Below are 13132 nucleotides of genomic sequence, written 5' to 3' on the forward strand. Positions count from 1 at the left end.
GTTCGATGCAAACGTCCAGCATCTGCAGTTCCTTGTGTCTCTGTAATTCTGAACTTATTTTATTATTTCTTGTTTAAACTTAAAGAGCAAGTGAACAAGTTTTGGATTCTCCCACAAAGCGTCTGTGCAAACCTGTTCACCCGCAGGTATGTGCGACAAATCAGAACGCAGGGAATGGAGGAATCCAACAGAAACAGACTACCCTAATTGATGAAAGTACCAAGTAGATGAGGATAGGATAAACATGGGAGTGACTGGAATATATGAGCAAGAACAAAATAATCAGCTGTGAAGATAGAATGCGTATACACATTGATGAAACTATAAACAATGATGACTGCAACTTAACATGATCCGTAATACAAACAAACCATGAAGCAAAACCTATGACATTTAAAATAAATTAATTCAATTCAATCCCTTTATCATCATTGTGCAGTGTACAGTACAGAGACAGCGAAATGCAGTTAGCAACTCACCCAGATGAGCGAACATAGAATAATGAGCAGTACAATATAACCACCTTGCACCAGTATTGCTACATTTGCCTGCTGTTTTATCGTGTTCTCCCTGTGACTACGTGGGTTTTCTCTGGGTGCGCCCACACTCCAAATGCATCTGGGTTTGCAGGTTAATTGCAGGCTTGGTAATAATTGTAAATTGTCCCTAGTGCGTGTAGGGTAGTATTAGTGTACGAGGGTCGCTGGTCTATGCCGATTCGGTGGGCCGAAGGGCCTGTTTCCGCGCTGTATCTCTAAACTAAACTAACGTGGGGTGAAGAAACTGGGCAATGGGGGTGGGAGTGGACACAACGTGTGAGGCTAAGGAGCTTCACCCACTCACCTCTTTACACTGGCTGTTGTTACATTACATTCTCATCCCTGATGATGCATGGTCTCAACCCAAAACGTTGACCACTACAAATACGTACAGGTTTGTAGGCTAATTGGCATCGGTAACATTTGTAAATTGTCTCTAGAATGTGTAGTAGGATAGAGCTAGAAACACAGAGGGCGTGAAACTCCACCCATCCGTAAATGGGGCTGGTCAGATAAAGATATTAGCACTCCACACATAGCATGAGATGGCAAAGAAGACAAGGATGGGGTGGGATTTGGGGTAAGGTGTGTGGAGCTGTCGGAGCAGGTGGTCTGTGGTCTGTGGAACTGATGTCCTGTGCTGGACGTTGTTTCTGTAGATAAGAAATCTAAGAAGAAATGGAACATTCTGTTCCACCAGTTTATGCTTTTTAACCTTATTGTTTGGATTTTCCATTGAACAGGGTCGTTACAGTACTTGAATTAAACCGTATGAAGGCACTGCAAATCTCTTGTAACAACCAACACTTGAAATATTATCTGTATAGTTGGGATAGCATCTTTACCCCAAACACTCTCATTTTATGAGCAGAGTTTGTAAATGAAATATCTTTGTTGTTGAGATGATTTAATTGATTATCAGACGTTTGTACTTTGTGCGAGGCCACTCCCAAATTCAAGAGTTTATATTATTCTCATGTCCTGGGTATGTTGAGGACAAATGGATCTCAATCATATTAATGGCATGTCATTATAGGTTGCTCTCTGAAATATAAATCATGTGAAATGTGTTTACCATGTATAAAGGAAAGTATGTTGGTTTCTGACTTGTGATGATTCACATCAACAATATTCGAAGTTCAAAATGTGCCAAGGAGGGTGAGTCATTGCAAATTGTTTGAATTGCTCAGCCATGGAAAAAACAAAAGACTGCCTGCAAACCTGTAATTTTGCAAAAATAAGCTATCTTTGCTGACAGTTCAGCCAATCCAGTAGAAATCTTTTCGAAGGGTTATGGGCCGAAACTTTGCCTATTTCCTTCGCTCCATAGATGCTGCCGCACCTGCTGAGTTTCTCCAGTACTTTTAGACAATAGGCAATAGACAATAGGTGCAGGAGGAGGCCATTCGGCCCTTCGGGTCAGCACCGCCATTCAATGTGAGCATGGCTGATCATCCCCAATCAGTACCCAGTTCCTGCCTTTTCCCCATATCCCCTGACTCTGCTATCTTTAAGAGCCCGATCCAGCTCTTTCGAAAGCACCCAGAGAACCTGCCTCCACTGCCCTCTGAGGCAGAGAATTCCACACACTCACAACTCTCTGTGAGAAAAAATGTTTCCTCTTCTCCGTTCTAAATGGCTTACCCCTTATTCTTATACTGTGGCCCCTGGTTCTGGACTCCTCCAACATCGGGAACATGTTTTCTGCTTCCAGCGTGTCCAAACCCTTAACAATCTTATATGTTTCAATAAGAATCCCTCTCATCCTTCTAAACTCTAGAGTGTACAAGCCCAGCTGCTTCATGCTCTCAGCATATGACAGTCCTGTCATCCCGGGAATTAACCTTGTCTACCTGAAATCTTTTCTAATGTGGATTTCAGAGTGAGAATTATCTGACACCACATTGCCACTTGCATTGACGGGCCTTAGCTCATCTTCTGGCCTGTCCCAAGGACATTTATCTTACCCAGAAAGGGAACATCTATGTTTTCATGATTCACACCACCAGATGCATCCATTGGCAGGCGACATTAAGGACACAAGATTTCCTTCCCTTCACGACCTGGTGAATCTGTTTTTTTATAAAGACACATTTTAATGAATAAATTGTCAAGCTATTTGAGCACATTATTCCAGATCATTATTTTCTGGTTAATCAGTTAATTAACATAAGAATTAACAGTAATCTGTAAATTTTTTGCCTTCGCTTGGGTGATTACTGAAGTTCCTACTGTTTATGCTATAAGGGCGAGTGAATTAGACATTGATTGCTCCAACAGGTGTGATGAGCTTTGGGGGCAAAGGCAAAAGTATTTTCATTGTTCTCATTTGTCAGCTACTGATGGTTTTCAGATACACGCTTCCCTTGGAAAAATTACAAATGTACTCTGCACCTTTAATGTGGTAGAAAATTCTAATGTGCTTCAAGTGGGTCGAATGATGAGGCGCAAAAGGAAACAGGAGGAAGGGAAGATGTATGATCTGGAATGAAGGCATGTTATTATCTAGCAAGGTAAAGAGGATTAGAGTTTTCCAGATTAAAGATCAATTGGCTTGAGAGTAGGATGAAAAGGAGCCGCAGTGAATTAGAGTTAGAAAAATTGGAAGGAATGAGGGGCCAGAAGAGAATGGAATAATAAACAAAGCTTTGAAATGGAGAATTTTGAAGATCGGAGAAGGAATTGAAGCTGAGACATGTTCTGGGTGATGGGAATTTCCTGCAACCAATAATATGGGCGGCAGCCCAAGGCTGACTGAATTGTACTAAAGACTTTCTTCCCATAATTAGAAACCTCCACGGAGACAGCAGTTGACAACTCATAACATTTTGAGAATCAAACCATGTGTGAAAGTTGGTTGACATGTTTTGACGATCCTTATGACAGAATCTCTTTCTCTGTAAATAAACTGCTTTGTGAAGGAGGCACTTGTTCCTTTCTCAATTGAAGGACATGTCCTCAGAATATTGGATTAAGTTTACTTTTCATACGTCTGTCTCCCTTTGAACGTGTACCTCCATGTTCTGACTATACCGGTCATTATACTCTTCCACTTCTCCCCATCTCATTAACTTTCAGCATTGACCCGAAAGGCAGAGGTGAGGTTAGGGCTCAACATGATTTCCATCACTGTCTCCTCTGACACTGGTTGTCTTTTCGATAAAATAGATCAAAATGTCATCCTCTTGCCTCGGGTGGGAAAAAAAAAAACCATGATATGATATTAAGATGAGAAAAATATTGCCCTGGTCCATATTTATCTTTCAGTCATTCATATGCTGGATTATGGTACGAGTGCAGGCAGGTGGGACTAAGGGGAAAAAAATTTGTTCGGCATGGACTTGTAGGGCCGAGATGGCCTGTTTCCGTGCTGTAATTGTTATATGGTTATATGCTCTTTAAGGAAGCTTGCTGTTTGCAAAATGGTTTTTCCAAAGTACTACTTGGGCTGTGAGGCAACCCAGGATGTACTGAGGTTGTATAAGCAACTGTAGATCTTCTATCATTGTGGTCCCAGGAGCAGGCACTGGGGCGCATTTAACATGGAAGTCGTGCCCCCACAAAATAATAAGGATCTGAAGGCCAATGAGAGGAGCAGAAGGTGCTTCCTCCGAGCTCCACCAAATGACACTGGACTGCCATTAGATCTCTTTGATGTTGGGAAGATCAGGAGCCTTGATGAACCAGGCAATGCCCAACACTTTCTGCAACCTCCTTCATCTTAACAAGAAACTAATACCAATTGATTCTCTCCACCATTGTCCCGTCAATGAAAACGCATGCACGCACCCTCGGCTTTCCCTTCCTCAAGTCAACAATCATCATAGATGCTGCTGCACCCGCTGAGTTCCTCCAGCATTTTTGTGTACCTTCGATTTTCCAGCATCTGCAGTTCCCTCTTAAACAATCAGCTCCTTGGTCTTGGCTAATATTGGAAACAAGATTGGTCTGACACCACTCGAGTTCTAGGAGCAGAATTGGGCCCATTTTTCCCATCAAGTCTACTCGGCTATTCAATCATGGCTGATATACTTCCCCATTTGCCTGCCATCTCCCCATAACCCCCGACAACCTTACTAATCAAGAATCAGTCAATCTCCACCTTAAAATTATCAATTGACTTGGCCTCCACAGCCATCTGTGGTAATGTATTTATTCCACAGATTCACCACCCCCTGACTAAAGAGCACAATCAGATTATCGATCTCCCATCTGCACACTGACTCGTTGATACCTGTTATTCATCTAATGACGGTGGAATCATGGGCGAATTCACAACTGAAGTTGGAGCTAAGTCTGGCGACATAATCATAGGTAGAGAGAGAGTCGAGCTAGTTACTGCGAATACAGCCCTGAGGTGCGCTTGTGATGAGAGTCAGTTAGAAAGACGTTCTGATTAACGTCTTCCAATACGGAAATAGGGGCTCCAGTTACATAGGAAGGCGCAGAGACTCTGTTTCTAATTTCAACAATGAGTTTGGAAAGAATGATGGTGTTGTATGTGTTGCTGTTGTCCACGTGGTCCAATGGATAGCAGTGAGTTTGCTGTTGATTTGTTGTGGTGAATTGAAGTTGGTCCAAGTCGCTCTGATGCAAGAATTGATTTGTGTCATAAGCCACCTCTCGAAACATTTCATGCCAATGGACCTGAATGCAGTCGTCATTGAAGCCTGTCACTTTGCTTTTCTTGGGCACTGGAATGATGGATGTCCTTTTTACGCAGATGGAGGCCTCCGATCATAGTTGTGAGTGTTTGAAGATGTATGTGAAAACTCTTAGCCAATTGATTCATGTATGATTTGAGAAAGTCGGGTGTGGTTGGTTTCCGAGGGTTCAGCCTCAAGAAAGATCTTCTGACACGAGCCTTGACTACAGATCACAGGATCATCTGTGGTTCTGGGTACCCATGAAGGTACATCATTAAAGAAAGTGGATAAGGCATTGAGCTTGTCCGGGAGTGATGCGTCACTGTCACTTGGGATATTGGGTTTTGCGTTTTGGGAAATGATGGCATATAAGCCCTGCCACAGTTGCTGTTGACGAGCATCTGTCTGTGCCTCAAGTTTAGTCTGGAAGAGTTATTTTGCATTTTTGATGGCCTGGGGGGCGTACCATCTTGTATGATTCTGGATCGCCAAATTTGACTGGTATAGTTCTGGTCCTCAGTAGATTGTGGATTACCTGGTTCATCCAAGGCTTCTGGTTGGGAAACACTCCAATGATCTTGGTAGGAATGCATTCCTCCACATATTTTGTTATGAAGTCATTAGTAACCGTGGTGTTTTTATTTAAGTCCATTGCCAGGTCCTTGTATGTTTATCCAGTCTACCAAGTGAAAACGGATGTAAAGTCTTTTTTTTTCCACTCCCTGAGCAATCCTCTTTGCCAGATCTGTGTTCTTCAGTCGTTGCCTATACGTAGGAAGGAGAAGCCCAGCCAAATGTGATTTTCTGAAGTATGGTCTTGGGATGGAGCAGCAAGCGTATCTGGTGCTGTAACAGTGGTCAATGTTTGATCCTCTGGTGCTGCTGCAGATGTGCTGATAATAGTTTGGAAGTGTTTTCATGCCAGACTTGTTGACGTCCCCAGCAATGATGGAGAATGCGTTCTGGTGTTTGTTGACCACAATATATGGTTCCTCAAATGGTAGCAGAATGTCTGCCTGGGGCAGGATGTAGACTGCAATTGTGACAATGGAGGTGAATTATCTTGGGAGATGGAAGGATGGCACTTTACTGCTAGATGTTCCAGTTACGGGGAGCAAGAGTTGAATAAGATCGTCTGTATTATTTATAAGTATCCATGCTGATATGCTATGGGACATCCTGTGGGCATAAAGGGCATTTTTAAATATTAATCAGCAAGTTTGGAAAATTACGTATAATACATTACAGGAACTTTACAGAATCTCTGTGTTTGCACGATAATATTACAACAAGGAACTTCTGTGCTTTTAAGGTGTGCTCATCCTATGAAAGTAACAAGATACATTGTGAAATCTTTGTACACGGTCTTTAGCAGATTTTTGTTATGTGTACACATGTCTTTAATATACCAATTATAAGCTTGGATGCAAAACAAATTCATCAGTATTATGATCCAAATGGTAGAGTCAATCTGTACATGGCAATTGCGCAAACACATGAGATGATTGAGGGATGAACTTTGATTAACTAGTCTTCTTTGGTATCTTTTATGTCCACTCAGAATGGCAGACAATTTCTCTTTCTCGTGTTATCTTTCTCTTGCTAAATTAAAAATAGAAGTTGTACACAAAATGTATTATGTCTTATGCCACGGTTTATACTACTGTACACTGCTTCTAATGAAAATACAAATTTAAAAAAGCATCTAATCAAAAGAAACAGCATCTCTGACATTGTAACATTACTCATTGCCACCCAAGGGATTTTAGTTTATATGTTTCTGGAATTGGACTCTTACCCCCAGCTCTTGGAATTGGATCCACTGAACCAAGACCTAACACACACAACCCAGAATCACATCTATGTGCCAGGCAGATTATCGTGGATGTTTTTCAGGAATTGGGTATTTTTGTGAAAAAGTTGGGTCACGAGTCCCTGTTTCTTTGCTTAAATGAAAGTGATTGGCCCTGCAGCTTTAGCTATCAAATTTCCTGGCAAGAGGCTTAATACCATTTTCAGTCGGGCACTTGTGTTCTCCACTGCAACAGCTGAGGAATGCTGACCTTTAACTTCAACTTTATCAGCCTGCAAAAAGGAAACGAGGGAACAAGCTGACATTTGTCATAAACAATTACGCTTCCATTGACATGGCGATCAAAACCATGTGTTAACTGAATTAAATTGGCTTGTTCATTGACAAAAATCTACGGTAACAATCCTTGCTGGAATCCATGGTATTTTAAAAGGACTGTATTTCTTTATTGTGAAATTGGGTTGTATGTCTGGTTTTTGAAATAGATAGCTCCAAAAAGCACATTGTTTAACCACCTACCTTTATGCATATTGTAATTATATTGTCTCTCACAATACCCACTTATGTGGCAATTCTCACGTGCTTTTAGTTAGCATATGAATTGCTAGCGGTGAATGGAGAGCCTGGCTATCTCACTCAAGACCAACAGTCCAGGTTTGATTTTGAATTGAGTGTGTACTCTGATAAAACATTTTGGATTTGGACAGAGCATGCTGTGCTCTCCCAGTTCAGTCTATTATCCAGATCGGGATGATTTTAATTTAATATTCGATGTTTGTTTTGACCTCAACTGAGTGGTTAAAATCTTTTGGAAAAATCTGAGGTGGCTGCGACTCCTTCCCTATGGACAAGAACCTTGCACATAAATAGTACTTTTCATAACCTCGGGACATGTATGATATTTTAAACAGAAGGCAGAAGGAGTGATAGAGGTTTCAACATTTCGATTGGTGAATGTAGAGCTATCTAGATGGGATTAATAGAAAGGACCCAGGCAACATCTAGATTTACGTTGATTAGTAGAAAAAATAGATGCGTGTTGAGAAAAATATATCACTCAACAAGTGGTAACTCATTGGTTACACAAAAAAGCTGGAGAAACTCAGCGGGTGCAGCAGCATCTATGGAGCGAAGGAAATAGGCAACGTTTCGGGCCGAAACCCTTCTTCAGACCCTTCTTCAGTGGTAACTCATTGTCTGAAATGGTGGTGGAAGCAGAAATCCTCCCCATATTATAAAAGAATCTTGGAATCACTTGTAGAGCAATAACCTACTGGGCTATAGACCAAGAGCTGGGAAGTGAAATCAATATAAAGTCTATTTTTTCTCTGAAAAAAAGTTTATTTAGGGAGTTTTTATTTTTTTTAACCAGTATAGATATATTGGGCTGAAAGGCCACTTCCTGGGCTGTACATGTCTATGAATCTATCGCTTCGGGAGTCTAAAACTAGGGAACATGAACTCAAGAACAAGATTAATATGTCTAATGGGGCGATTGGGAAACATCTTACCTCTGGAGTGATGAAAATATGGAGCTAACCACTTCAATGAATCGATGAGGAGACTAGAAGGAAAAATGAGACCAGTACTAGAGGGGGGAAAAGGGTATTGGTTTAATATTGTCACATTGAAAAACTGTCAAATCATACCATGTATGAGCTCAATCAAACCGTACAAATGTACAACAGGTAGTGTAAAGACAAAAAAAACAGAATGCAGAATATAATGTTACAATATTGTAGCATTACAGTTACAGGGAAAAATTATATGGTCAAGGGATGCTAAGAGGAACTTTTTTTTAATTAGCTATGCCAAATGGCCTATTTTTGTAAGGCTAATTCAATTAAATAATCCTGGTAACCTGAGAATCCGAATTGGTAGATTACACTAAATCTGGGAGGACATTTCCTTAGATGAGGGATTAGAGAGCCAGAGGGAATGATCACCAAATAAAGGTTTGGCCATTTAGGACTCGAGACACGAATGATGAGGAAGTGACCTGTGAATATCCTGGAATTTTATATCCTCATAGATCTGCGGAAGATGTGTCATTGAGTATACTGGAACGTTTTGAGCCCAAAGATTAGATTTCCCATTATCATACTGAATAGCAGTCGGCTTGAGGGATCAAACGTCTTACTGCTGCTCTTTTCCAAGATAGATCGCCAAGATGTCACCATGAATAAAAATAAAAGGAGGCTAAAGGGCCTGTCCCACTTGGGCGACATTTTCGGTGAAAGCCTGACAAGAGGTTGTCGCGGCGTGGTCGGAGCGTGATGTGGGGTGACGCACGGTGTCTCCCCGCCGCCCCTGGATTTTGGAATGTTCAAAATCTGCAGAAGACATTTGGGTGTCTTATCCTGTCGAGCACCCTGTCACACGCTGTCCTGCGGGTGACACCCAGTGACGCTGACGTTAAATAAACAATTTATTTCTTAAAGAGTTATTGGTCCTTAGATTTATTGTAAATAAATTCATTTCCAATGTGATTATTATACTTCGGTTGAACCTTCTTGTGTTGTGAAGGCAGGTGATGCGGAGTGTCGTTGCTTGACGTGACGGTGACGCGGAGTGTCGTACAACTTAGGGCGACTACGGGCGTCAGTCGCTGACGTTCGCAGTCGTCGAAGAAATCGCAAAGTGGGACAGGCCCTTAAGTAAACATTGTGTGTTCCAGAGGCCCGTGATGCATGGTGCTACACTATGTGTTAACCAATCTCTCTTTACAAATGCTGATAAACCTGCTATGACTGTCAGCATTTTCTGTCCATTGACCATGTTCTTTCAACTGGGCTTTGTCCAGCCTGATCCCAGTTACTGCCGGTGCCAATACTACTGTCTGGAGTATAAACACTCCTGACCATTGAAGTTTTTTTTCCAGCCCAGTGAAGACTCGAAGACATCTTGTCAATACTGGATCGAAAATGTCTTGCAGTCAGGGTGAATTAGATCAAAGAGATGTACTACTGTATGTATCTGCTGCTCATCCACATTAAATCTGAATCTGTGCTTGGCTAAATTAATCTAAAGAGTATTTGTTAGTCATACTTTTATTTCTGAATTTTCTGAATATCACATTGAAAATATCAATCTATCTGCATTAGTGTTGTCGACAATAAATCAGAGCATTTGTTCATTCTCCGGCAACTGCTAAGTTCATTTTGCTGTTATTCTGGATCTTTTCATGGAGTGATACAGTGCAGAAACAGGCCCTTCAGCCCAACGCATCCATGACAACCACGTTGCCCCATCTAAGCTAGTTTCATTTGCGCGCATTTGGCCAATATCCCTCTAAACCTTTTCTATCCATGTACCTGCCCAAGCATCTTTTTAATTTTGTTTTAGTGCCTGGTTCAACTACTCCATTGGCAGCTCATTCCATAAACCCACCACCATCAGAGTGAAAAGTTTGCCCCTCAGCATCCTATTAAACTTGCCCCTCTCATCTTAAACCTCCGTCCTCTGTTTTTTGATTCCTCTACCCTGGGTAAAAGACTGTCAATTCTCCCTTTCTATTCCCGCATACACATCTAAAAGATCACTCCTCTGCCTCCTCACTCCAAGGAATAGTCCTTCCCTGCCCAGCCTCTCCTTGCAGTTCTGGCTCACGGGTCCTCACAACAGCCTCATAAATCTCAACACTCTTTCCAGCTTTTCTTTCATTTCTTTTGCAAAATATCACAGTTGTTGGGCATCTGATGAAACAAAGAAAATGCTGGAAATGCTCACATTTTGACCAGGTTATCAGTTTTGAAGGAGTAACTCTGTTTCCCCCTTTACTGATGCTGTCTGACCAGCCGAGATTGTCCACTATTTATGACATATGCATTGATACTCCTCCGCTCATCCCAACATTAAAGTCAGTATTAGGCTTACCAAGAAAGCCTTGGAAATAATTATCCCGAGGATTCCTAGGCAGGATATCCTTGGGAATCATGGTCACCATTCACTGGGAATATTTATACATAACATCTCAGTAGGAAGTCATTACGTATATCTTGCGTTTTATTGTAATCATTCATGTAACCTCTTCTTTTAGTTATAGACTTTTGCCTGTTTTACTTATTCCAAATCCGAATTTAAATTTAGGGAAAGGGAAGGTACACAAAACTTAATGTGTGAAGCAGGTGCTGCAATTGCTCAGTTAATTCCCCCTGTCATATTAAAATCTACCTCAATAAAGTTTTTGTAAAGACCTGGTGAACCTCCTCAGATCCTGGTGAACTTCTACCGCTGCACCATCGAGAGCATCCTTGCCAACTGTATCACAGTATGGTATGGCAACTGCTCTATCTCCGACCGGAAGGCCTTGCAGAGGGTGGTGAAAATTGCCCAACGCATCACCGGTTCCTCGCTCCGCTCCATTGAGTCTGTCCAAAGCAAGCGTTGTCTGCGGAGGGCGCTCAGCATCGCCAAGGACTGCTCTCACCCCAACCATGGACTGTTTACCCTTCTACCATCCGGGAGGCGCTACAGGTCTCTCCGTTGCCGGACCAGCAGGTCCAGGAACAGCTTCTTCCCGGCGGCTGTCACTCTACTCAACAATGTACCTCGGTGACTGCCAATCACCCCCCCCCTGGACACTCCTCCCACAGGAAAAACACTATGCCTGTATATATGCTAATGTAAATATTTATTCAAATCATATGCTATGTCGCTCTTCCAGGGAGATGCTAAATGCATTTCGTTGTCTCTGTACTGTACACTGACAATGACAATTAAAGTTGAATCTGAATCTGAACCCATTGACTCATCTGCCCGGCGCTCATTAACATGCTTAGAATGGTGATGCACTGAGATATAACAGCGGACAAGAAACCACTGTTCAGTTCAATTCGAGCCAAATACTGCATACAATGCGAGCCATTGTATTCTGGGTTGTAATAAAGGCTATTTTGATGGTTCCCTGGAAGCTCAGTAATCTTCCCCAATCAATGAATAAACTGATCCAAGACATTTTGTGTGTTGGGGGGGAGTCTACAGGGCTCGCTGAAATGTTCTGAATCAAATTTTTACTTTTTGTTTTGGAATGATGGACACATGGTACATTTCTAGTATTTTGTTTTGGATGTTTAACTATTCAAATAAAAAATATTTTCAGAGCTATGGTAGGTTAAATTCCCCTCAGTGCAGTATATTAGTGATCTTCAATTGACTTTCATTTCATTCCATTTTCTGGTCCAAGCTGAGCAACATATATGTGGGTACACAAAAATGCTGGAGAAACTCAGCGGGTGCAGCTGCACCCGCTGAGTTTCTCCAGCATTTTTGTGTACCTTCGATTTTCCAGCATCTGCAGTTCCTTCTTAAACAACATATATGTGGCTTGGGTGATAGCTAAAATTGGCCTCAACACTCTTAGATCATAACACGCTAGATTATTCACTCAATTATCAATTGGGTTGAGTGGAAATGGCCGACAAAATAGAATGGCTAACCACAGCCAGGTCAATGCTTGTCTGCAGCCATTGGTGATAGCAGGTGCCATATTTGACAAATGACCATCTTGAAATCACTAGGATGGATGTGTGGACCACAAACTGGTTTGAGAATCAATTCAATGTCAGTGATATCACAGTTCATTTTATCCTTCAAGTAAAACAGCTATCTGAGTATATCCTCTCAGTGTCAATCTCACTAAAACCTGGCCCAAATCCTCTCCCCCTGCCTTTTCACTGCATTCCCAAACTGGAATGCTGCCTTGAACCATGGAAATGTTGAAGCAAATCCTATTGTCACTCTCAATAGGCTCTTTTTAGTAGCAATCAATGGTTGGGTAATGGGGAATATGAGTTCCGCCTGATTTTCTGCTCATCTCCGACCATCTCAAGTATTGGGGTCAATAATTGTCTATCCACTAAGATCCATAACACAATACAGACCAAGGGGTCTCTACAATCTTCCAAATACCACAACCTAGCTCCTCGAAAGGAAGAAAGCTAGAGAAGCCACAAGAGACAGCTGCTCCCAGCCATTCCACAGAGGGTCTGTCAGCCTTTGGCCAGCTGTAGTAGAACACTGGGGAAAAACTCGGGCAATTCAAGTCAAGTCAAGTTTATTTGTCACATACACATACGAGATGTGCAGTGAAATGAAAGTGGCAATGCTCGCGGTCTTTTGTGCAAAAGACAAAC

The 13132-nt window shown here is 41.8% G+C and overlaps 1 protein-coding gene across 1 annotated transcript in view; it reads left to right on the forward strand.

The window, feature by feature from the left end:
• The window catches only part of LOC129711996 (ral guanine nucleotide dissociation stimulator-like), a 121771-nt gene that overhangs the window by 22101 nt on the left and 86538 nt on the right, over positions 1–13132 (forward strand). The gene's annotated exons all lie outside the window — the stretch shown is intronic.

This window comes from Leucoraja erinacea, chromosome 31, assembly GCF_028641065.1.
Source record: "Leucoraja erinacea ecotype New England chromosome 31, Leri_hhj_1, whole genome shotgun sequence".
NCBI classification, from domain to species: domain Eukaryota; kingdom Metazoa; phylum Chordata; class Chondrichthyes; order Rajiformes; family Rajidae; genus Leucoraja; species Leucoraja erinaceus.